At 36.1% G+C, this 26,045-nt stretch overlaps 1 protein-coding gene across 2 annotated transcripts in view; it reads right to left on the bottom strand.

Moving 5' to 3' along the window:
* Nucleotides 1–26,045, bottom strand: part of sema4ba (sema domain, immunoglobulin domain (Ig), transmembrane domain (TM) and short cytoplasmic domain, (semaphorin) 4Ba) — a 73,376-nt gene that overhangs the window by 41,489 nt on the left and 5,842 nt on the right. The window contains exon 1 of one of the 2 annotated variants that reach the window (XM_026257204.1): nucleotides 16,942–17,144. The exons of the other annotated variant lie outside the window; for it this stretch is intronic. The gene's annotated coding sequence lies outside the window, so the exon portion shown is untranslated. Of the gene's footprint in view, nucleotides 1–16,941; nucleotides 17,145–26,045 lie in introns of those variants that run through there. 2 annotated transcript variants of the gene reach the window in all.

Here is a 26,045-nt window from a genome sequence, read left to right as displayed (position 1 = left end):
ATATAAAGTGTCTCACTTAATATTAGATTAATCTAAGAATTTGTAGACAGAGAGTGATTTGGCACAGACCCTTCTTCAACAGGCCCTCTCTGCCTTTGTTTTCCTGGCACCCAAACAAAATGTATTTGTATATAACTCATATGCAGACCTATTGTGACCTATTTCTTTTTAAAAAACACTGAATATTTTATTTGATATATAAAAATGTAATATATATATATATATATATATATATATATATATATATATATATATATATATATTAGTGGTGGGCCGTTATCGCCGTTAACGTGATGCGTTAACGCGAGACTCTTATCGGGCGATAAATATCGCCGTTAATCTATTCTCAAAGTTGGGTTGGGAGCTAGGTCTATATTAAGCAAGCTATGATGACTTTCACCTTGATATTTTATATAACTGACTCGCTGAGGACAGCCTAAAAAGATGCTCAGGACAGTTGACGGGCCACTGCTGCGCATCGTCATGAAAGCTTATCTTTCTCACGTGTTGTTAAGCCGTACCGCTTGTCGATTTAAACATTAAAGCATCCAAAAACTAGACGCGGAAAAGCTGAACAGAGTAGCGCGTGTCGTTAGGTGCGCACGAGAGAGAGACAGCCGCGTATTACGGACAGCGACACTGAACCGAGCTCTCTTCTGCGAAGTTCACCTCGAAGTTCCTCCTGCACCTGAACGAACAAATGCAAATCGCAGTTTGAACAAACAAAAAGATGTGAAAGAGCCCAATTCAGTACCACGGTGTTCTGGTGTTCAGGGCTCACGCACAGAAAGGCGTCTCAAAATACTTGAACATCGAATTTGCTTCTTTTTGCTCTTGTGCCGACAAATACATACAAAATATGTCAAAATATCCACCTTGGAAATTATGCTCGAAAAAACTGTCAGTTATTTCTTAAGTGAAAGTTAACAGTTAATTGGATGCGTTCATGGTCTCTTAAAGTGACCGCGCCTAATTTAGCTACTGGCTGCTGTAATGTTAATCCAAGAAAATGAAAATGAAAATCACTCACTGCTTTTGACTGAATGTCTTTGTAGTTTTAACAGTCAAACCAAAAATTATTCAGAAACCAGATATAATTTTTGATATATATAGCAAAACTGTAATAATGTGAGAAATGCTGAAGGTGTCTGAATAAATGTAGGTTTGATTGTATATTTCATTTTTACATTGAAGACTATCCAGTGCTATTATTTGGTTTCTGTACCTTGACACCTACAAACTTGAAAAAAAACGTAAACATTGGTTAAAATGATTAAAAAATATTTCATTCAAAATACTTAATGTGTGTGTGTGTATGTGTGCGTGTGTATGTATATATATATATATATATATATATATATATATATATATATATATATATATATATATATATAAATGTATAAATGTACATACGTTTTCATATATTTTCTGAATATATACTGAATGTTTGTGCATTTATATATACATAATAAATAAACTCAGTACACACACATATCTTATGTAAACTAAAACTTTTATTTTGGATGCAATTAATCACAATTAATTGTTTGACAGCACTAAAATAAATATTTCAAATCTACATGCCAAAAGTCACTAATAAGCACTACATCTTAGTATAAATCCAAGATGATGGCCATCTCATCCAGTGAAAACAAAAACAATAAACAATAAACATTATAAGTGGTTCTTTAAAAAATCCTGAAATGTACATTAGTGACCGCTCTCTCTGAGTACTGCTGTAAGTGGATCGTCCTTAGGGGAAGTAACCTCGATGAATTTCTGGAAGTGGCTTTAATTCATGATGAGATATCTCTTTCTCACTGTCCTATTTGAGCAAAGGGAGTATCTATGCCTCATCTTTAGTTTATCAATTCAGCACTGGGTCATTGGAGACATGATGCATACAATGTCAACCTCAAATACAAAGGTTTGCATAAAAAGGGCAAAAGGGGTCTCGAGTCAAGACTTGGGTTGTATATTTATTTTGATGTAATCTAATCTACTGAAGCTATCAATACAGTTAGGGTCTCCTGGGGTTGCCAAGTGTTCACTAAAAATACACCAGTCAAAGATTTTCTGACATTAAAATGAAGATGCAGAATTTACATCATCCCTTACATTATTTACAGCATTGTGTTTTTCTTGGATAAAATCTCATTATGTTTATTTTATGAACAACGACTGTTCATTCTGTGCTGGAGCAGCTGGCATAAGTGATACTCTGTAATTACTCAAGTAAATAATGCATGCCGACATTTGCTTTGATATCTACACTGCGCAGGATTTAATTACATTGATTACAGCTGTGCAACTTCAATGTGTCTGTACAATGGGATTCTAGGAGATTCCGTGTGAAGATATCTGCTCAAATTATTATTTCTAAAATAAGCAATGAATGTAACGGGGTTGCTCAGTTTAAGGTTTCACACATGCATCCGTACAAACAAAAGAATAAAAAGAAACCTGCGTTCTATTAACTAAAGGTCAACAGTTTTTGGCTCCAATAGGCTCTATAGAGGTTTTTCGTGCCAGCTGGGCCGTTTTAAACAGTGGCTGTGTCTGGAAACCAGAGGAAGCTGCATTGCTGCCCAGGCAGTGACTTAACAGGCAACGTATGAAAGCATTACCTAAGGAAACATTCAGACAGTGGTCCAAGAAACCATAAAGTCATTAATTTAGAAATAACAAAAGAAACATTTTCCCATTAAAAAGTTAATTAATGATTTTTTTTTCATCGGACAAGTGTTATTTTTAGTATCACTGAGATGCAATTTTGTTATAATAATAATTTTAATAATATTTTTAATTCGTTTTTATTTTTTATACTTTGTTTTAATTTTAATTGACGTTTTAGTTATTTTGTTTAGTTATCATCAACATCATCATCATCATCATCATCTTTATTATTAATTGTGTTAACTATATAATTAACTATTAACTATATATATAATACTCTTTTTTAAGTTTTAGTTTTAGTTATTGTGCTACAAATTAAACATAAAAATTTTGTCTTGTCAACTAGCTGACATAAAAAATAAGATGGTTTTATACATTTAATTTAAGTTAAACATATCCAGTTAAATAATAAACCTGCTTCATTATTATTTTTTTCTACTTCCGTATGTTACCTGCAAAGGTAGCATTTTTTTTTAGCCAGTACCGTATCTAAGTGAATGTCTTACTGCTCTAAATATCAAACAGCTGTTACAAAAGTCAAACATCTGTGTCTTCTGAGAATCTAAGCCCCATACTGTGCAAACTTGCTGAAATGCATTAGCGCAATTACTGTGTCAGCAGCATTTTAAAAGCATTGCAGGGACAGAAGATAAATGCCCAAACCTCGTGGTCCAGTAATGATGTTCTGTTGAGGCAGTTCATTTTCTTGTAGCCTAGCATCAACAGAGGGAAATAGTGCACTTGGCGATTACAGAAACGTTCACTAATAAAGCTCTGACAGTTAGGCTATGGAGGTGTCAGCCTCTTTTCTCTACCCGGTTTGCTATGTAATACAAAGATACAATTTGTGGGTTTCATGCTATGGCTATCAGGGGACTGAGAAAGTTTCTGCTTTAGATCATCCAGGAATCCCAGTATAATTACATACAAACCAGTCTGGAAGAATGCCAGTGCTCTGCAGTCCTGGATTTCAGCCTTCCACTTTTTTGCCTACTTACTGTGTCTGTGCTCAAGTTAAAATAAGAAATACTTGTTTATTTTAAAAAAGTATGTGTTTGTGTGTGTGTGTGTTCATATTTTATGAAGGCCTTCATAAAAATATAATAATTAAAAAAATATATGTATATATATATTCATGTTCATATTCATATACACACATTATTTTAAGTTATCGATCCTAATCAACTAATTATTGACTAAAATAATACGTTATTAATTCCTGTGATGGCAAAACCGCATTTTCTGCAGTAATTGTTTTCTTAATAAATTATATAAACGTTTAATTTAATTATGTATACATATATTTGTCTTTATTATTTAATACAATAAAATAAAAAAATAAAATAGAAAACATATTTAAATTAGATTTAGGAGAGGTATAGACATTTGCAGCTGTGATATCCACGGACTTGCCAATGTTTCCGACCAGCTGTTTTAGAAGTTAAGCCCATATCCAAACACATGGAGTGACGTTTGCGTGACACAGGTGAAAAGAGCCGTAAAAGTAGTCTGGTTTTGAAAGTAGGTCATGGCCTGCTTTACCACTTTACTTCCATTTCTAAATGTTTCCAATTGTTCGCCATTATCTCACCATCTGATTTAATGCATTTGCAGCGTTGGTAATATTGGCCTGAGTGTTGATAAGGGCAAATTTCTGTACTACTTCTGTTTCCTGTTATGCCTGAGCTGCTCGCACTACTATAAAAGTTATATTTTTAGGCTAATATCTTAAATATATTTTCTGATACTTCTACCCCTAGTATTCAAAAAGACAAAGCAGAGGCTTCAGAGTTAATTAAATCAAGAAAAAGAAGCCTGATCCAATCCTTCATCTTTTTTTATCAAAGAAAATAATCCATTGAAACACAGTCTTATTTTTCTGTTATGGTGTGATGAATTTCTTTTTTGCTGAGGCAGAAAAACTTCTGTTCACTGGCTGCTTGAGATTTTGAATGCATGCTTCATCATCAAAGCAATTCGTAATTCATTCCTCTTTTTTTATCCTACACCTTTGTTCCTTCTTTGTAGATGCAGACCTACAACTGATGATACACAAATCATGATGGTGGTATCCTTTTATTGTATGTTTTCTGCTATAGAAAATGCCTGCATTCCTGGGACTTAACATGCATAAGACAGATGTTTAGGGTGCTGGTAAGTGTGCTACAGCCATCAATCACATCAAAGGGTACGGTGCGTGTGAGGGGGCCTTCAGAGCACTCGGCCCCTCCTAATGGCCATCAATATCTCTCCCATCGCTCAAACTGTCTTTCACAGCAAGACAGATTCCTGCCAGTGCTGCCTCCTGAACACTACTAAACAGATGGAGCTCTAACTCCAAACATCTCCTATAATTTATATAACTATAATTATTTTGCTTGCAAATTTTTTTAATTTTTTAATGTTAATCCATCTGTCTTCAATGGAGAATGATGATTTGTGAGATTGTAATGGTTTAGTTGTGGCTGAACTGGTCAACCTTCTTAAATCTGTATGTTCAGTGAACATAGAAATGCAGCAAGTTGTTTATTTATACTTTACCATTGCAACATGATACTCCTCTACATGATCAATACAGCATATTGCACAACGGCATGGCATGATCGGATCAATGTAGTGTTGCGAGAATGGAACCCAAACAAGAATGTATCCCGAGATGCACTGTCTGAGGATGGAGCTTATCGTTCCACATATATTTTTAAAACTTTATTTTTATACACAGTGCTGCACGTAAAAACTGTTACAAAATACTGTTGAGCAGCATAGTCATGTTAAGTTAGTGTTCAGTTTAGCTGTAGCAAAAGACACAAACAAAATAAAACGAAATCTGGAATCTTTGAAGAAGGTTCACCTGAACACCAAAATGTGTCTCAATATATAAAATAAAAAATTTAAATTATAAAAAGCATGCAAAATAATTCAAGAAATATATTTGAAACAAATCATTGAAAATGAATCGATCAAAATTTATAACATATACAATTTCAAGTAAAAGTTTAAATAAAAATTCAGTGAAATTTTAGTATTTTTTTAATAAAATGTAGAAATGTAAAATGTAAAAGAATTTAATGTAAAAAAATGTTTATATATATATATATATATATATATATATATATATATATATATATATATATATATATATATATATATATATAGAAATAGACTCATTTTGGTTTCACCTGAAGCCAAAAACACTTCTAAAATACAAATAAAATATAAATACAAATAATTGAATGGACTAATAAAATAAAATAGTAAAATAAATATAATATAACAGTATAAAATAAAACAAAAATTATCAAAGAAACTATAATAAATTAATAAAAAATAATATAATAAAATAAAATAAATTAAAATATAATTAATAAAAACATAAAATAAAAATAAAATAAAAGCCCTTCTTAATTAGGCTACTTTAAGGTTCACTAGATGCCAAAAACATGTGCCTGGATATGTAAAATACAAATAAAATAAACAAGGACTGATGAAATAAGTACTAATAAAATAAAATGTTGTAAACTTTAAAAAAGGAAAATGTAATGAATAAATTAAAATTAAACAAAATAAAATAAAATAAAAATATAAACAAAATAAAGCACTAAAAGTGGAATCCTGACCTTTATCTTTCATGGGGATTGACTGCACTTGTCTACATGCAGAGCACACTCTCATCTCTTCGATCTGCATTTTCACATTCTACTGAATCTGATAGCTGATAGTCAATCTAAAAAGCATTTTATGTTGGCTCTTCACATGCATCCAGATAAAACCTTTACTGTAAAGCAAAGATTGATGACCGTTAATTACTCCTGTTCGCTTGGAAGCAACCCAAAAGCTTCCAAACGATTAAATGGCGTGACAGTGTGTCAATCACATAATCCACCAACATAGTTGAGGCAGAAGGACTGCGGCAATCCATTTCTACGGCTGTGAGTCCCAACACTGCATTCAGTCTGCTCTCTGCCTCACAAGAGCTCTTGTCGATTAAATGCACTCTGTCCTTTTAGACAGCAAACTTCAAATGCCCATTACTGAGATTAAATCTTTGCACATTTTCCTCCTATTTCATCGAAACCGTGCATATAAAATCTTTCAGCAACACTATGCAATTGGATCAGCCCTTTGACTATTAGCAGGAGCTCTTGATTCACCGATGGTGGGAATTTATTCATGCTGCGCTCATGCTGCTACAAAAGAAACCTGAGGGTCATTTGGGGCTGTTACGCTGCCGTAACTAAACCACTCAGCTAGTCTGCCCTGTGCAAACACTGACTGGTGGGTGATCTCATTGCAGGCGGCTCAATAAAGCACCGCTCATTCTAGGGCTAAAGAGTGCAATGTCACCCTGGTAGTGGCATCCCAATCATGTCTGTGATCCAAACAATCCCTCACTTTATTTTTAGTGTTTTGAGTAAATTCCACTCCACGCACATTTGAGTCCTAGACGACGGGCTGTGACCCTGGAGGACGGACTGACCCATAATTAATAGGGCCGACATGGGTCGTGTCAATCAAAGTGGCGCACGAAAAATCTATAATTTGCTTTTTTTTTTTTCTGTGTAAGGGTAAGAAGTGTTATGTCTGCAAGCACTTAAGTATACTTCCAAAATTACAGAAATAAAATATAAGAATATTCTTAAGTGCAAATATAATGTATAATGTTTTTAAACACTTAACAGTATGTTAATCCAAAAAAAAAGAGGAAAAAGAGAATGTATAATAGTTTAAACTTATATTCCATGCAGTTTGCAGAACTTTAGATGGTTTTTGGCCCACTTAATATATTATGTCTTTCCAATTTATGCATTTAATATACAATAAACCTTTGCTTTTATAATGACATTATAAAGGACATTTTCCCCAGTGTTTCTTAAATATTTGTGAAAAATAATTTATATAATATATATATATATATTCCTTTATTTCTGAGGTGCGTATGTAATATACTGTATATGAAATATAATATATTATACTACAGTTCAATTATAATGAATCACTTTACGTTTTTAGTTAACACATCAAATTAAGTGTACTTCTGTAATGCGCAAATGATTAGGGATAATAAGGGATAAGCTAAGTAAGGGATAAGACATGGCTAGCTGTGCATTAAACCATTTTAATGCATGACATAAATGCCGAGAACCACCCAACGTGAAGCGCAGTGCATTCAAATCGTTTGAAGTGCACCTGTTATGGGTTATGAAAGGTTCATATTTTGGTTTTGGGAGTCCACAACAACAACAAAAACAACGGGGAGCAGCTATTTTTACTGCTCCAAAAGCATGACCTAGTGGTAAAGAATGCATTTTCATTTCTGAATTATTTCTGAACTGAATTAAGTCAACATCACAAAAAAAAAAGGAAAAAAAAGCTTTTGTCCTAGGTGCACTTGCACATTGTTTTTCAGGTAGCTTTGCAGGTAGTTTTCTTGAAGTGTCTTGGGGACATTGCCACAGTTCTTCTGGATTTCATCTGTCTCAGTTTGTTCTGTTTCTTCATGTTTTTCCAGACAATCTGATGATGATGAGATCAGGGGCCCTATAATACACCCAGCTCAATGTGACGCAAGGCGCAGCGCAATTGTGTTTGCTAGTTTCAGTCCGGCGCCATTCGCATTTTCCTGTCCAGCGCAATGTCGTTTAATTAGCAAATGCATTTGCGCTCATTTTTGCGCCCATGGGCGTGCTGGTCTAAAAAAAGAGGTTTGTTCAGGCGCATTGCTTTTTTAAAGAGCTGAAAAGAGACTGCGCCTAGACCAACTCAAACCTGGTCTAAAGTTTCGCACAATGTTTTTTCTTTGTTATGCCCTTTAAACTTTGCATTTAGATCGTTAAAATAGGACCCCAGATCTCTGTGTGGAGCACTGGCTGCTGTCAGACTCCTTGTGCAATTAATGGCAAAAATAATATTTGGAAATGAAAACTGATATTTACTCCTGACACACTACAGCAAAACATAGAAATAACTGACTTAAAACCATTCAAAATACTCGTGGCCTAAGAATTTTGCACAGTACTGTGTATTAAATAAAGTTTAACTTTTGACTTTCATAAAGAAGTGTAAGTGTACTTCAAATATATATATGTGCAGTCAGTCAGAAGTTAAAGTCAAGTCTCCTGTTAATATCTGGGCTAAATTAAGGTAACTTTTATCGACAGGCAAATTTACATAGGACATTCATAGTGGATCAGATAGCAATTTACGAAACACTGATGTCTAATTATTGGGGAGGTGTTCAGAAGGACACCATGGCTCAAGCTGAAATGTGATGAAAGTGCAGTTAATGTAGTGTGAAACGACAAGTTCCAACACCACCACTTTTAAAAGCCGCTTAAAGAAAACTCTTTTCATGAGCATCTTTTTTCTTACTAGAGTGGTGGGAGGAAGCAAAACTAAAGGAGGGACTCCTTATGAAAGAAAGTATTGGGAGTACATTGACTAGTTTCACCTGGAGGTGTGCCTGAGTTTGTAATTCAATAGTGATCGCACCACCCAGCTCAGGTTATTCAGGTCAGAGCTGATCGTAGAGAAGATGGAAATGAAATTATGCGAATCTGGTGTTTTTGTGCCAACTTACAACTCAACCTGATTCACATGGCTGACCATTAAGATCCATATCCAATACTTAAGATGCAGCCATGATGCCAGGAACTAGACATAAACCTTGATATGTGGTTAAGATTGCACTGAGGACCAGTCAAAGCCTGTATTTTATCACTTCCATTTCTAGGTAATCTGAAAATCAGACAAATTTGGATCATTATCCAGTGATAAAGACCTTTTTGTTGATTCAGTCCCAAATTTAAGCAGGATAGAGTACAACCGATCCTTTTCAGCAGTACATACTACATCAAAAGGGAAATTAAAATCTTAGCAGAATGTTTTTTTCGACAGACATGAGAGGCATTTTCAGCTGCCAGACACATACGTTGATATGTATGCTTTGATCTCACTCATATTGCAGTGCTGATAGCAGGATAAAGGCCCATCTCTCCACAGCCCTTTGAAACCGCACTGAGTTCTTAGCATTGGATGATGCAGAGAATGTTCAAACGCTGAAAAAAAATGTCTTTCAGACTTAAAATGGATTTGGAAAACAACGTTAACCAACATTTAGATTATTTAGAAATGGCAAGATGGGACTTTGAAAAAAATGTATAGAAGGAGAACAAAGAACAGAGGAATAAGGTCTGAATGGATGCACAGTTAGCATGGTCTGTGTTGAAATCTGTATGTTGGTAAATATATATAATATAAAAGTATGCAAAACCATGGCTGTTCATGGAAGAGGCCAAAATGCTGTCATCGCTGTAAGATGGAATGAATGAGCTGTTAGTGGACATGCAAAGCACAAGTACAGGACCTCGGCCTCTATAAACATGCCACATCTTTGATCCAATTTAATAAATCAAGCATGTCCTACTTCTCTCTTTTTTCTAATACACTTCCCCTCTTTCTGCACGATCACAAGTTAGGGCTGCCTGGACTGTACTGGACTTTTCATGCAGAAAGCTTTCAAGGTTTGTTGGTTTAAAGCACATTGTTCCAGTTGACTTCACTTCACATACTGTACAGTAACACACACACACAAGCGTCAGCATTGGTAGAAAAATGGAGAATGTTGTGGCAAACTGGACGAGAAATATCATTGGCCTCTCTTTTGACCATATGCCACAGAAACCTAGGGTAGGCTAGTCAGTGTACGAAGGCTCCCAAATAGCTTTGATGGAGCATTTGATGGATACGAATATGTAAATGCATTTTGAGATTGTGGAAAGAACTATGTTGGTTTTATTTTAAGTGGCAATATACCATATTAGGTTTTGGTAGGCACAGCTGGACTTAACTCTGAGTGAAATTCTCATTGGTAAAATGAGTGTCACTTTTGCAAGCTTGGGATGAAGAAAAATCAGTAGTCATTAGACTACCTAAAAGGAATCCTGTAAAAGTAAGCTACATTTGGATTCACCTGATCCCTAAAAAACAAGTGTCTGAATATATAAAATACAAATAATAATAAAAAAATCTAGGAGAAGTTACAATGCCTGAAAATGTCAAAAATGCAACAAAAATTTACAAGAAAATCCAAAATAACCAACGTTATTTTGTTTCTGGAGACTTTGGTGTGCTGCATGCATTAACTGAATTTCATACATGTACTGTACGTGAAATGTAGCTCGAGCACTTTGTTGAAAGCGTATAGGTGGCGCCAACAAATAATTTTGTCCCACCTCATTCTGGAGCCCATATCAGAAGTACATTTTCACCACTTCTGGTGTGTGTGCAAAGTTTCATGAGTTTTAAAGCTTGTTTTTGCCCTTGTTTTTGCACCGCGGTGCTTGGACCCTAATAATAAAAAGCACTAAAAAATAATTAAACATTAAATTAAAATGTATTATTAAAATAATAATAATAATAATAATAATAATAATTAGTCAATTCTTATACAATTAGTTAATAACTCTAACTCATCACTATTAAAAATTAGAATGTTTTTTCTTTATGTCAGTGGTTGTCAACCAGGGGCCCAGGGCCCAATAGAGGGCCTCAATACATTTCCAAAGAAAGAATGACTTATTAAATTAAGTATAAATTAATTTAGTAAATTATTTAAATACTTGTAAACCTGAATGCAGTCACATTAGTGAAATTAAAAAAAAAAACAACAAGAAAAAAAGATCCAATGAGGCACAGCTCACACAGTTCACTTTCTATTTCAATCTCAATAAATACTGATTTTACTGAAGAATATATATTGTATATTCAAATATTGTTTTGGACAACAGGGGTCACTGAGTAAAAAATATTGAGGGACATTTCTCTGAAATCAATGTGTGTGCAGTGTTATCTGATGCAGTGCACACTTCAGTGTGCAGGCGTCCTAACTTGCACTGACTGTGCAAATGTTGAACACTACAGCTCTGGACATCCCTTCATTCCCTCACCGTCACATGACCAGCAGCCCTCACCTTTCTCATACATACTCACAAGGTTACAGCAGCTTTAAATCATTAAATATCTCAGGAATAAATCTGTCAGCTTAGATCAGGTATCAGAGAAAAAAAAAAAAAAAACTAAAATAGCGTGGCCTATAAGGTGGGCAGAGCAGTTGTGGTGTGAACTCTGCATGGTTTAGGGTGAGGTATGTTTGAGAGGCTCAGAGAAGCCATTAGTAGAGTAAAGGCCATGATCTGGAATGCTCTGAGAAGATATCAGATCACAGGCCGTCTATGTAACCTCAGTGCAGTTAAAACTAGGTTAAAGTCCATTAATCAACTGGGGTTACTAATGAATGCCATTTTAACTACACAAACTCATACACATGTGATTCACATGCACACACACACATACACATACCACATTCTCATTGGTGTAAGAGTCACGGACACGCTTCAGTGTCCTGCTCTGTTTAAAATAGACCTGCATAATACATGAAATGCAGACACGCAGTAGGAACAGGTGTTAGACAGAAGGTGTCAAAGTGTGTGTGTGTGTGTGTGAGAGAGACAGTGACAGGCAGCGCACTAAGAAAACAGACATACTTGCCCCTGTGAATGACCATTAAAACTCCAAAAGTTTGTATGTTACAAAATCACATATCGTGTCATCCCAAAAAGCCCCCACTGCTGATGGGATTTCTTTCTGTTTCTTTCTGACTTGCTCTCCCTCATCAGGGTCAGAAGGACAAGCAGGCAAATACTAACTTTTGGTCTGTTTCCAGCTCTGGAGCCAGTTCCCACGTAAAGCCTCTTGGATAGAGAGAGAGAGCATGACTTGGAAAACCAGAGGGGAGGCCTGTGACGTCCCTTAAAGACGCATGTTTAAAGACTTCCCAGCAGTGAGCAAAAACACAGTGGCAGCTCTCCCCCCAGGCCTCCGGTACTGCTTACTTTACAAGATTCAACTACATGAACCCTGTCAGAGCTTCTGACTCACGTTCCCACTGTCTGCCACCAACACATCATCCGTTTATTAGTTATTTTAGTGGTTAATGCAAGTTATCCCCATGAAAGAAAATCCCTTTAAAACTAGTCAAAAGACTGGGAGGCCAGCTAAGACTGGTATAAAGTTTTGTATGTGCGTGTGTGTGTGTGCTCTTGTTTTTGTGACATATCACAACTTTGTATTATGACATGGGTATGGCACAGGTATTACAAGGAGAGGCTGACTTATGAGGACATAAACCATGTACCCATTTTTCAAACTCTTATAAACCATACAGAATGAGTTTTTTTTTTTTTTTTTTGAGAAAGTAAAAATGCAGAGAGTTTCCTGTGAGGGTTAGGGTTAGGTGTAGGGTTGGTGAAGGGCCATAGAATATACAGTTTGTACAGTATAAAAACCATTACACCTATGGGATATCCCCACTTTCCACAAAAACAAACATCGCAGCCTCATTTGAGGACATTATATTTTTATGAATTTCTCCGAGACTGTGCATGCCACAGTTTTAAGTCTGAATATCTTGTACGGAGCACATTCAGGGCTTTGACATACCAAATGATTGGATGTTTCACCATGAACCTTTCCTTGGTCTTCAAAAATTGCTGAAATGAATTTAGTGACACTCTTATGGAAATAGCCCAGCCTAGCCTAGCTGGATTAAGATAATTTCAAGTCTGGCTCAGCTGGTCTTTAGCTAGTTTAGCCAAGCAGCAATCTGGTCTAACAGACTGACCAGCTGAGCAGTGTCCAAAACCCATTTAAAACCAACCTGGGAGATCAGCTAAGAGTAACAAAACCAGTTTTGGCTGGTTTAAGATCATTTTTAGGACAACTGAGACCAGCAAAACATCTTATGGTGGTTTAAGGGTTTAGTAGAGATAGAATAATCACACAGCTTTCAATGTTTAAAAAAATGCCTAAACTAGCCTAAACTTGTTTGTTGCTCTTAGCTGGTTTAAGATGGTTTTCCAGTCTGACCAAGCTGGTTTTTAGTTAGTTTAGCTGAGTAGCCAACTGGTCTTACAGCTGAAAAGCCCACTAAAACCAGCAAACAAACTTATCTTGTTTAAAATGGTCTTTCAGCCCGACCTGGCTGGTATTTATCTAGTTTAGCTGGGAGATGAAAAAATTAAATAAAACTTTCTAAAACCAGCCAATAGACTACTGTGACTAAGCTGAGAAACCAGCTCCAGCAAGCAAACCAGCTTTATTTTTCCAGCAAGAGTGGCGCAATAACAGTTCTACTCTGGAAGGCCAACTAAGACCAGCAGACCAACTCATTTATTATTTATACAGCTCTAATAAGGCATTCCCAGCATTTTTAGCATTTTTTCTTTCAGTTTTAATGATATGAAATGTAACGTATTACAGAAAAAAAAATCACTTCAAGTATACAAGATGTTTATTACGGAGGAGATTGTTAAGGAATGCCACATAGACCTATAACTGTCAGAAGTTAATGACATGGAAAAAGGGATTGTGTTTGTGTGTTTTACTGTTTGTGCCTCAACAGTGTCGCAACACTTGGGAGAATTTGAGCTCCTGCCAGAAGAATCTAGGAGCAAATAAGACTAGTGCTTATTTACATTCCTTGATTCTACGACCAGAGCATATAACTGACCCAGTTCTTTAATCCATCTCTTACTAACACACACATGCAGAGGCAGGTATATAGTAGCCAGCCAAGCATGAGAAATCAAAGCTAATGCTGGAAAAACAGCTCTGGGATCTGATGACTGGGATGAGAAACAGGTGGTGCACAGAGGCCTGAGAATGGAGAGCTTTATATTAAGGTAAAGATACTACAAAGAGATACAGCCTTCGCCTGTCCTGCTTTTACTCTTGACCTAATGTGTAACAGACTGCTGCTACAAAATCAGCAGTTTCTTTTTTTCTGTGTGTCTTGTTCTTATTCTTTCTGGTGGTTGCTTGTTTAAAATTGTCTCCCAACCTGACTAAGATGTTCTTAGCTGGTTTATGATGGTCTTCCAACAAGTTGAAGCTGGTCTTAAGCTGATTTGAAAAGGGCCCAAAACAATTCAAAGAGCAGTCTGAGAGGCCAACTAAGACCAGAAAACCAGCTTATGGTGGTTTGAGATGCTTTAAGTTGGTCTTCAAGTCTGGCCAAGCAGGAGTTTAGCTGAGCAGCCAATTGATCTTACAAACTGGCCAGCTGAAAAGTCTCCGAAACCCCTCTAAAATTAGCCTGGGAGATCAGAAAATCACAAAACGTGTAGGCTGGTTTAAGACGTTTTTAAGGCAACAAAAACCATCAAACCAGAAAATCAATGGTTAAAAATAAGGTGTAAAACATCGTTATACCAGCTTGCTGGTTTGGTGGTCTTAGCTTTATGATGTTCTCCCAGTCTGGCCAAGCTGGTGTTTTGCTATAGCTGAGCAGCCAACAGGTTTTACAGTCTTGGAGACCAAATAAGATCAGCTAACCAATTTAAAAATGGCAGTTTTTTAAAATGTCTAAATGTTTTAGAAGGGCCAAGCAGCTTGTCCAACTGTCCATTTAAATGCATTCCCTGACTTTTAAATTATGTTGTCTAATAGTTTATTGTGTTGTATTGTGTGTGACTGGAGCTGTAGTCAGGCAGTGCACTATTGATATAACAGGCACTGATTTTTACCAGCTAGCCAAAATGTTTCTGACAGCCTCACACAGGCTGACCATTGTCAAGGCTCCTGTAGCCAGAATGATATTGCCAGCCGCTGTCTTAATGAATCAGACCAAAGAAAAACACAGAAGAAAGGCTAAAAGTACAATCATTCCAACTCTCCTGATGATCTTCTTTCATGTCATATTTTCCACAACTATACCTCTTCTGTCACGCACCAAACTTTCCAAAAACTTTTCCAAAAATTACCATTCCTTCAAAGTCTTCACAGAGGAATTGTGTAAACGGCATGAACGTGCAGCTCTTTGAAGATGGCTACAATTGCTGTGTTTGTTACCGTTCCCTACTATTCTTGAGTGGACTGGAGTGGTTATCTCCCATGTGCAGCTGTCCAAGCTGCTGGCCAAAAAGAAAAGAAAATCTCTCATTGGACATGAACTTCATGTGCAGATTTGCACTGATTGCATATACGCACTTGAATACAAACATGATCATCCATGATGATCTCACAACCAATGCTGGGATCTTTATATTTAAGACCAAACCAAACATGTTCCTTCTGTGGAACACAAAAGTTTTAACAATTTTTTAACCAAACAGTTTTAACAATTTATATCCTTAGAATGAAAGTGAGTGGGGTCCAAAATAACATGAACAGTTTCATTGTTTTGCCAAAAATGCTGAGACATTTTTCTAAATATCTTGTGTTCCACAAAAGAAAGACAGTCATGCAGGGTCATGCACAACATGAGGATAAGTAAGTGATGACAAAATATTTATTTTTAAATCCACCACGTAAAGCGTCATGTAGTATTCTCATGTAATTCAAATTAATATTCCATCCCAAATCCCATTTACTGAGAAAACCAACCCACATATGTCAAAAATATATATTTCCCTGAAATGGTTTCCTAATTCCTTCTGTGGAAGGCTTTGATTTGTATTGCATTAATAGTCACTAATCTATCGATGTCTACCAGTGCAAAACAAGAAAGAAGTTTGTGTTTCCAACAAACACCTGCAGTATTCACTCATGCCCTTGACCCAATCACAGATCTCCAAAGTTGCCAAAACCACATGATCTTCTAATGGAGAACCTCACACTTCTCACTTTCCAAATTTCCCTTCGCTTGCAAAGCCCCATCTAGAGTTCATGGAAAGTTTCTTCACGCCGACACCGCTGCCTGCCACATATGCTCCCGTTTTCTGGCAGAGAGTGTGCGCAAGGTTACTAAACTCCACAGCTCAAGAGACAGAGCTTTGAGCTTCTCCAAGTCAAACTCCAAGAGCTCATTCACACCAGCCAACCCAAACTGCAACACACCCTGCAAAACTGATCGTTTGAAACCAAACCCAAACAAAATTGAGGTACTTGAGGCATGAATACAAACAGAAGCAGACTGAGCTCGCTGTTCTGTGATCCGCTACGACCGGCTATCACCTTGCAGATAAGGTCTTACAGTAGAGGGATTGTCTTGTGTCAGCACACACTCTCCCCCTCCATCCCTCCCGTCCCAGCAGCCCCTTGCAATAACAAACCCCCATGCAGCCACGCTACTCGCCTGGAGCATCTAACAGGAGTGTAGTGCTATAAAACCCTTCCATTTGCACACAAACCAAACACTCCCGCAGACACCAATCAATCATTAACAGCAACCAGTTAAAGGCACTGAAGCAAGAAGAGTTGAGTACTTACTCTTTTTGAGACACAGGTTTCCAACTCATTCCTCAAAGGAAAAAAGAAATCCCAATGGAAATCAGAGTCCTTGAGAATTTGTCAGTAGATCCAGCTTTGAGACTGCCAGAATCAGCTGTTTATAGGTCTGGGTGTGGGATCAGTAGTACAGCGCTCACACTCATGCTCTGTCTGCTGCTGTGACTGAATGTGTATCTGACACGCTGGTGTAGTAAAGCCTCCCTCTGGCTTAATCACTGCTCCTCCCCTCATGCTCGCATAGTAAGAGAAGCACAGAGAGAGAGAGAGAGCGAGGTCCTTGACAAAATTTCTTGCTATCCTTTAGTTTCAGTTTGAGCAGTTACTTAAACTTGAATTTCAGCTTTCAACAACACCACTTTCCAAGCTTAAATGATCTGAACTAGTTAAAAGCATTCATAATAAATGAAGAAAAATAAAACCAAAGTTGAATTGAAGTGTTATAAATTTAAAAGCTATTTCAAACTATGTTCTTTAAGAGTAGAGTAAGAGTTTAGTTTCTGATATGAAAGACAACAGGGTAACTATATTCAGAGTTTGGGGGAGGAAATGTAAAAGTTCAAGAACTTTGGGAAACATAATGATCGACACTATCCTAAATATTTTAAGGGGCATATGTCCTCCTCAGTGTGCATAATTAAATTAAATTCATAAATTATAATACATTTAATGATATTAATAATTAATAAACAAGTAAATGAATACTGACTAAGAGAAAAATAAATACATAAAAGATTAGTAGTAGTGACTGTGGAAGTACTAAATGTAAAAGTAATAGTTTGATTAACCACTTTCCAATGTATTTTAATATAATAGTATTGGAGCATAGGCTCCCCTCAGTTTTGATGGTTATTATTATTATTATTATTTAATAGTATATAGGGTCCCACAATGTATTTGGTGGACTTAACTACTATGTAATCACATAAAAAAAAATGTAAGGTAAACATGCGATGTAAGGTTAGGGACAGGTTTGGTGATATGGGTTGATTTAAAGATGGGCTAAGGGAGTAAGGGATGCATTTTTAGAAAGTAAGTACTATGTAAAAACATGTATGTACCCAATAAGTGCATTGTATCAAATGATTAATTTAAATGTAAGTACATAGTAGTAAAGGCAACCAAACACCATACATAGAAATAATTAGTATTGTATCTTGGTTAAAAGCCCTTTGAATTACTCCTATGTATGAATTTGCTATACAAATAAATCTTATCTATGATGGTTACAGTCACAGCACTGCAGTTCCTAATTAACATCTATAAAACACAATATGTGAGGACATAAGACTGCATAGTGTAGTTCAAAAAGGTCATTATTTGAAACTAAACACTTCTACAGTTCAACAGACACTGCTTGCCCTCGGCTCACATTACAGCTACTTACATACAACACCATAACAGTGTTGTTCCTGGCTGAGTGACAATATTCAAAGAAATTATTAATTATAAAGCTTCTCCCAAAACACAGTATTTCCAATAACAGCCTAACGAGCCTGGGACACTTCTTTTTATGCGAGCTGTTAAAGAAGACTCACGTCTGTGTTAAAACCAGTACTTAAAATGTCACTTAAATGCTTAAAACGGATGGTGCTGGAACAACTGTAAGACCTCAGTGACAAATCATCTAATCATGCCCTAGTTAACAAGGGAAGAGAACTATGGGGCTCAGTAGAGGAACAGTCACAGTTGGGAATCCCTGTGACTGAAATAGTGCTGCTAATTATGTATTGAGGGGAAATGCTAAGCAGGCAGATGGAATGGTAGGTTTGGGGTGTCAGGCTTCGGGACGTCGTCATTAAGAGACGGGGACGAGCCAAATGCAGACACAAGCGTGTCATGAGAGCCGGGAAGCAGAGCTGAGCCACTTATCAGCCTCTTACATACAGACGCCAGATGCAGACTGGGACTCCACCCCCTTTCTGTCCCTTTAAACCAGTCAGGCCTGGTCTACCATTATGCATCATGATCAAAAAGGAATACGTAAATCCCCCAAAAAACTACTGTATTAGTCTAACCAGAGATGCTACAGACTACACTCTTAAAAATAAAGGTTCTTCACTGGCATCTATGGTTCCATGTTCAACATTCTTGGAACCTTTCCATTGCACAAACAGTTCTTTATAGTGAAAGAATGTTAATTAGATTGTTAAAACATTTATCACATTATGAAAATATTGTTTTTTTAAGAATTGTTTACTGAAAGGTTTTTTTGGCAATGCAAATATAGTTCTTCTATTGCACTACTGGAAAAGCCACTCATCGGAATCTTTTATACCAGTATATTATTAATTTTAATAATGGAATTTCAGAAAATAAGGAAGTAAAAAAAAAAAAAAGAATATTTTAAATTCCCTTTCATAAGTCAAGATGCGTTCTGGCAGGTTCAAACACCCACTATCATTTCCAACCACTTCCTTCCCATCATCCAGTTGTTGTTTGCATGTAGCTGTCAGTAATTTGGATTCATTTTCCTCTTTTTCTTATATGCAAACTTTCGTTCAATCACTCTTGTGAAATCAAACACGAGCGGATCATCCTGTATGACACATCTAATCAAATCTTGCATCTACTTTGTTTAGACTTGCATGTAAAGATTCTGAAACAAACATTTGGTCATTTGACCCAAGAGCATCTGAATGCAAACTTCTTTAGAACTCTCCAGATCCACTAAGAAGTCTCTTTTTTCCCCCTCCGAACCTCTTGGTTGACTGATGTGGCGTGAACATCTTACAGACAGCTTGGCTGTGGTCCCCTTTGTCTCATTTGTCATCTGAAGTTAAACTCCCGGGGCTTCATGTATACCGAGAAAGGGGAAGCATTGACTCAAAAGTTTTCATCTCTGTTAATCTCTCTATAGGGGGTGTGTAACCCCCTAAATTGGAACACAGATTAGAGCTGTTTAGATTATTGAGAACTGACATCTTTAAAGGGATAGTTCACCCTTAAATGAAAATGTACACAAATGTTTTTACAAACTGGTATGACATTCTTTCTTCTGTGGAACACAAAATAAGACATTTTGAGAAATTAATTTTATGGACAAAAAAGTTTAAACATCCTTCAAAAATAAATAAATAAATAAATAAAATTCACACAGGATTTGGTTTATCCTCTTACATAAATAATACATATATTGTATGAAAAAAATAATCAAAAGTATAAAACACTCTGAAATAACCAGAGTGTCAATATTCTCATCAGTGACAAATAGTTATTCTGACCTCTATAGATTTGAATTGGTATTGCAATCATCCTCAGTCTTTTAGTGCTTTTCACTCCTGAAATCACAAATAAGACTATTGTTGCAAATACTTCTTTTTCAAGCTGAGAATAACAAGAATTAGTGCATAAGTTTTAACCTGTTTTTTTTTTATGTGAAGTGCCTTTCTCTTCTTTAAATCTGAATCAACAACTGTGTCTGTACAGAGACTGACAGATAGCCAACACCACAGGAGGTGACGGCAAAGCTCCTTCTGAACAGGATTATGAGAATGAGACAAATAAAGATGCTAGGCTTATGCTGTATAAAGCACAACATTGATTACAGCTTCAGTCTGAATGGGCATGTTTGTATGTAGTCTTTTGTCTTTATTTACATTGATAAATAAAAGATCAGGGCCTGACTAATTGTGTTTAAAAGTAAGTGTATTGTTAAATTAATTTTGATTTTGATGTAATAAACCATCCAAAGCTATTCTATAGACTGATAAACAATAACTTCAGTAACTTAATATCTGTTAGTTTCCTCTACGGACCACTTTGTTCAGTAAAAACCCATTATTGCAGGTTATGCTGATTACAGAGTTGTAGTGCTGATTACAGGTCAGTAAGAAAGAGAAAGTGGTACATCACATTGCTTTAAAACACTCCTGTTTAAGCTGTGACAAGCAGAATGTAAATCATTAGAATCCATTTCATATATAGTGGCATTAATCAAATATTTTTTTTTACAAGCATTTGAGGGAGAATGTCTCCTGGGGTCCAGATTAAATTTTGACTGGTGAAAGATCAAAAATACTTTTCACATTTACTTTCATTTGGATGACTAATGTCCCACCCTCATAAAACCTTACAAGTTCTGCCATCAGAGTGTGTCGATGCCAGCACTCATCAAGAGCCCCAAGGCCTTTAAGCTTCTGTCTCTTATCTGCTTGTGAACCAAAAGTTACTGCAAACACTGCATTTCTGGTTACTTTAGTCAGCTGGAAAAATGTATTGGATGTATTTCCTTTAGGATTACAAACAATACCCTTTACTAATTATTTAAACAATAAAAACATATAATAAAATAATTATTTACATATTTTAAAATATTATAAAAATAATATTATATATTTTAGTATTTTTACTATGTTTATTTATTTATGTATTTATTTATTTATTTATTTTTTAAGAAAGAATGATATCCAGTTTATTCAGCTGGAGAAAATAAATAATTATTACATCATATAACAACAACATATAAACATAATAACAACAACAACAATATATATACTATAAAAAAACGTATATATATATATATATATATATATATATATATATATATATATATATATATATATATATATATATATGTAATTGTATATTTATATTACATTTATAAAGGCATAAATAAATTATTTGTATTATTATAATAAAACAAAATTATTATTATTATTATTATTATTATTATTATTATTATTAATAATAATAATAATAATAATAATAATAATAATAATAATAATAGTTATTATTATTATTATTATTATTATTATTATTATTATTATTATTATTAATATATTAATAAGTATATAGTTTGTTTTGTTTTGTGTTTTCGTTTCTGCACCAGACTGAATATTTTATGCAATTCTAAGAGATATAAAACAATATTAGATCTTAATGATTTCAAGATCAGTGTTGGGGGTAACGCATTACAAGTAACTCGAGTTACGAGTTACGATATTACTTTTTTCAAGTAACTAGTAAAGTAACGCATTACTTTTTAATTTACAAGAAAATATCTGAGTTACTTTTTCAAAAAAGTAACGCCAGTTTCTTTGTTTTTCCATTTATTGACTGACAAGTCTCCAGTCCCCATACTGAGAGAAATCAGAAGTACAGATGCGTTGTGTGCACTGTGTGAACATGATGTAGTTCTACACTAAATGTGAATGTGTATTAATTCATCCTACTCACAAAAGAATTTAGAGTTAGTATTCATCAAAATGAATTAAAACAGTGAAATACAAACTTAAAATATGACACAAACCTGCAACAATTAAATGTTAAATAACACAAATGTATCTAATCCCATTTTATTAACTTTGCTGCTGTCCTTTGATGATCCAGTTCAACCATACTAATAAGCAAAAATGACTTTAGATAAACTAACAATTGTGCTTCATTGTTTTTTTAATTGCTGAAGAGTGTTGAATCTTCTTCTCCTGTGTGCTACTGTACAGACGTGAATTTACTTTTCCTTCAGCGTGAGGTTTATTCTTTACACTTTTTGGTGTGAAAGGGCTTTTACATTTGCTATAAATAGAACCTCTTATATTAAAAACAATCAAGCCCTGCTCATATTTAAAAAGTAACGCAAAAGTAACGTAATGCATTACTTTCCATAAAAAGTAACTAAGTAACGCAATTAGTTACTTTTTTGGGGAGTAACGCAATATTGTAATGCATTACTTTTAAAAGTAACTTTCCCCAACACTGTTCAAGATATTACCACAAACTTGTTGCAAAAACAGAAAAAACCTTGTCCTCATAAATGTCCATATCAAAGGAACCATGGTTTGCTTTCATGTGTCTGCCAGGACAATTCCATTGGCAGTGTGTAACAGATCATTTGTCGTCCCCCCTGCCCAGCTTCCCCCTCCTGTCAGTAAACAGGCAATAGTGGCATTAGTTAAATGCTTCCCTGTTCATGATCGGTGATGACATAACACCTGATTTTGTGTATGGCAATACCTGCATTCAGCAATACGTGCTTACATTTCGGAACAAACTGACCTTGAGGTATGAAACAACAACTTTTGTTTAAAGTATAGCTCAAGTATTTGTTGGGCTTGACCTAAGTGTCCCTATACTGTCCCTGTGGTGAGGACACAGCTCAGGGAAATGACTTGTCATTCAAGTTATTCAGCAGGGCCAAGAGCAAACAGAAGTCTTGTATTTGAGCCAGACCTCAGGGGGGCTTCAAATAAAACACTAATTAACTCTATCAAATGAAAACAAAAAGCCTTGCTGCTGCTTTTTTCTCAACTTTTGCATACTGATGCCCGGTATGTGGCAAAAGTGGACAGCCCAAAAAAAGAAAGGTTTTAATAACCAGGACAAGTCTTGAAAAAAGTGGAGCCAGGCATTTTTACTCTAGTGCTGCTGAGCCTGTAAAAGGAGCATCTGTTTTGTTTCAGCACAGCTGAGAGTAATGAACCTGTGCAAGCAATGGACCATGACTAAAAAAATCTTGGGGAGTCAATACTAGTTCTCAATATTCATATTACAGCCAAGGACACACACACACACACAAGGAAAAAAAACAGCACTACAGATAAAATACAGATAAAATATGTTTTTTTTTTTTTTTTGGAGACTTTCTAGGTGTAGGTGTAATGACTTGTATTGTATGCTTTCCTTTCTCTGTGGAGTTTATGCACTCTTGGTGCATTAAGCAAAAATACTTTGTTTGGCCTTCCAAATGAGGACACAACTAGAAATCAGTGGTTAAGTTGTATTTACAACACTGTTCCAGAACAGTTCAACCCAAATATTCTGATGTGTGCTGCACATTTTATGGAGGACTGTTTCTTGACCCTGGGAGAGAAGACTACAATACCGGCTGTTCTGACTCACAGTCTGTAAGTACGTTTAGATATGTAAAGGATTTGCCATTATTGATTCAAACACGCGTTTTGAGCAGTGTAGAGCAGCGGTTCTCAATTTCAGTCCTCACGCTCCCTGCTCTGCACATTTTGTATGTTTTTCTTACAGGTGCTGGTCATATAATTACAATATCATCAAAGAGTTGATCTATTTCACCAATTCCATTCAAAAAGTTACATTTGTTTATTATATTCATTCATTACACACAGACTGATATATTTCAAATGCTTATTTATTTTAATTTAGATGTTTATACAGTAACTGACAATTTTAATATTTTGTAAAGGTTCAATATTGAAGACACCTGGCGCCACACTCTAATCTGCTAATTGACTCAAAACACCTGAAAAAGGCCTTTAAATTGAGTCTCAGTCTAGTTCTGTAGGCTACACTATCATGGGGAAGACTGCTGACTTGACAGTTGTCAAAAAGACGACAGTTGACACCTTGCACAAGGAGGGCAAGACACAAAAGCTCTTTGAAAAGAGGCTGGCTGTCCACAGAGCTCTGTGTTCAAGCACATTAATAGAGAGGCAAAGGGAACGAAGAGATGTGGTAGAAAAAAAAAGTGTACAAGCAATAGGGATAACCGCACCCTGGAGAGGATTGTGAAACAAAACCCAAAACTGTGGGGGAGATTCACAAAGAGTGGACTGCAGCTGGAGTCAGTGCTTCAAGAACCACTATGCACAGACGTATGTAAGACATGAATTTCAACTGTCGCATTCCTTGTGTCAAGCCACTCTTGAACAACAGACAGCATCAGAAGCATCTCAATTCAAAAAGGACTGGACTGCTGCTGAGTGCTCCAAAGTTATGTTCTCTGATGAAAGTAAATTTAGCATTTTCTTTGGATATCAGGGTCCCAGAGTCTGGAGGAAGAGAGGAGAGGCACACAATCCACGTTGCTTGAGGTCCAGTGTAAATATTTTACAGTCAGTGATGGTTTGGGGTGCCATGTCATCTGCTGGTGTAGGTCCACTGTGTTTTCTGAGGTCCAAGGTCAAAGCAGCCTATACCAGGAAGTTTTAGAGCACTTCATGCTTCCTGCTGCTGACCAACATTGTGGAAATGCAGATTAAATTTTCCAACAGGACTTGGCACCTGCACACAGTGCCAAAGCTTCAAGGACCTGGTTTAAAGGGGGGGGGGGGGGGGGGGGGTGAAATGCTATTTCATGCATACTGAGTTTTTTATACTGTTAAAGAGTTGGATTCCCATGCTAAACATGGACAAAGTTTCAAAAATTAAGTTGTACGTTTGTACTTCCGGTTTGTCACAAGTTTCGGAAAGTTTTTTTCGAGTATGGGTCTGTGTGACGTTAAATGGAGCGGAATTTCCTTATATGGGTCCTAAGGGCACTTCTGCCGGAAGAGCGCACGCTCCCGTATAGCAGAGCACTGAGAGCACAGACATTCACTGATCAGAGCGAGAGCGTCGCGAAATGTCACAAAAGAAGTGTGTTTTTGGTTGCGAGGGCAAGACAACCCTGCACAGATTACCAAAAAAGAAAACATTAAGGGACCAGTGGACAGAGTTTATTTTTACAGAGCATCGACGGAATTGTGCAAGTGTTTTTGTTTGTTCCCTGCATTTCAAAGATGCTTGTTTTACAAACAAGGCCCAGTTTGACGCCGGATTTGCGTATCGTTTATTTCTTACGGATGATGCAATCCCAACGAAAAAGGGTCACGATCGTGTGTTGGAACCGCACGCGGTGAGTAAAACTGCTTCAAATATCTCTGTGTTGTTAACTTAGCTATCGGCGCGTAAGCACATCAAGTAAACCTTGTACACCTTTAAAAAAAAAAAAAGACGACATAAAGTGGAACTTAGTCATTTTCCAAAACCGCTAAGCAAATATATACATGGTTTGTTTTGGATGATGTTTTTTTTCCTCACGGTAATGTCACAACTTCCAAACGCTCTCAACGCAAAAGCCTACTCGCGCTCGTGATTCTTTAGCTCCGCCCACACGTCACGCCTCCAGACGCTCGTGTTTTTCCGAAAAAAATCGGCACAGACTATTTTTCTCTTATAAATATAATAAAACTAAAGACTTTTTGGAGATATGAAGGATGCAGTACTACTCTATAGGTACTCAAGATTAACAGAAGATTGAGTGAAAATGAGCATTTCACCCCCCCTTTAAGGACCATGTTATCCCTGTTCTTAATTGGCCAGCAAACTCGCCTGACCTTAACCCCATAGAAAAT

Source organism: Carassius auratus, unplaced genomic scaffold (genome assembly GCF_003368295.1).
Source record: "Carassius auratus strain Wakin unplaced genomic scaffold, ASM336829v1 scaf_tig00214259, whole genome shotgun sequence".
NCBI classification, from domain to species: domain Eukaryota; kingdom Metazoa; phylum Chordata; class Actinopteri; order Cypriniformes; family Cyprinidae; genus Carassius; species Carassius auratus.
This window is presented reverse-complemented; position numbering and strand designations above follow the sequence as displayed.